The sequence below is a fragment of the Silene latifolia genome, chromosome 1 (assembly GCF_048544455.1).
Source record: "Silene latifolia isolate original U9 population chromosome 1, ASM4854445v1, whole genome shotgun sequence".
Taxonomy (NCBI): Eukaryota; Viridiplantae; Streptophyta; class Magnoliopsida; order Caryophyllales; family Caryophyllaceae; genus Silene; species Silene latifolia.
In genome coordinates this window covers 176,779,954-176,781,316 of record NC_133526.1, presented here as the reverse complement: position 1 = coordinate 176,781,316, position 1,363 = coordinate 176,779,954, and the positions used below count along the sequence as shown (strand labels likewise).

Genomic DNA, 1,363 nt, shown 5'->3' with positions numbered 1-1,363 from the left:
TCTTTTCAAGTTGAGCCAACATGTCTGATTGGGTCTTAGCCATTTGCATTACCAATATCTCAAGTTTACCTCCTCCTTGGTTGTTTTGTTGGCCATTTTGAGGTGGTGGCCCTTGATTTTGTTGGTAGTTTTATTGAGGTGGTCTTTGTTGTTTACCTCCTCCTTGGTTGTTTTGATAACCCGGTGGGGGATTATACTTTTGTTGTTGAGGGACATAGGCATTTTGTTGTGGTGGGGGTTGAGGTTGAGGGTTAAGCACATTATTACTTCTATAAGACATATTCGGGTGGAATCTTGAATTCGGATTATATGTATTGGAAAATGTACCCGGTGGATAAGAACTTTGTCTTAGAGCTTGAAAAGCATTTACCTCCTCAATAGTAGCTTGTCAATGAGCGGTGTAATGACCCGCACCTCCGCAACCATCACAAACAATGATTTGACTCGTAGAGGACACGACATTGAGTTATTGAAGAGAATCCCTAGCATCTCGTTCCTCCAATTGTTGTTGGAGTAAGGCAATTTGAGCTAACAAGACGGGATTGTCGGAGGATTCTTCTTTACCTTTGAGTGGCACACTTCGGGAATTGAAATATTGTGCGTCATGGATTGCCATAGATTTGATCGTGGCATGAGCAATATCAGTGTCAATTTGATCAAACCGCCCATTGTTGGCGGAATAAAGAATCCTTCGGGACTCGGCACAACATCCATTGTATAATGTTATAGCAAGGAACCAATCATCCAACCCATAATATGGCCATTGTCTTTGAAAGTCTTTGTACCTCTCCCAAGCCTCATATAAGCTCTCAAGAGCTTGTTGACGGAATCCGGTGATTTGGCTCCTCAAAGTTTGAGTTTTCTCCGGTGGAAAAAACTTTTGATAGAACTCAAGAGCCAATGTCTCCCAATTTGTGATTCCCATAGCGGTGCGGTCAAGGCTATTGATCCAAAGCTTCGCCTTGTGTTCCTTAAGACAAGATAAAAATCGACAAATCAAAACGCAATAAAATCGTGCTCCCCGGCAACGGCGCCAGAATTTGATAGGCTATCGCATACTTATGCAAAGATAATTACCCTAGGCACAAATTAATGTAGTAATCGGGGTCGAACACAAGGAGACGGGAATTGCGTTATGAAATTCTATGGAGAGATTTCTATCAAGGTCGATTACGTTTGGTTTGGTTTGTTAGTTGGTTTGATGATTAGCAATTATAAAGACGTAAACTAAATGATGAAAGGAGTCTAGGGGAGTCGGTTCACACATGCAAATGTAAATATATGTTCATGCTAAACTCGGTAATAGTAATTGTTAGGCCCAGTTTAGCCTGGTCTGACTCTAACCTGGCCTGACCTTATTAGG

General features: G+C 41.7%; 1 non-coding gene across 1 annotated transcript; it reads left to right on the top strand.

Annotated features, from left to right (window-relative positions):
* The first annotated feature begins 746 nt into the window (after nt 1-746).
* Nucleotides 747-853, top strand: LOC141619990 (small nucleolar RNA R71). The gene has a single exon (XR_012531857.1). It is a non-coding gene; the product is annotated as a small nucleolar RNA R71 (small nucleolar RNA).
* Nucleotides 854-1,363: the final 510 nt, after the last annotated feature.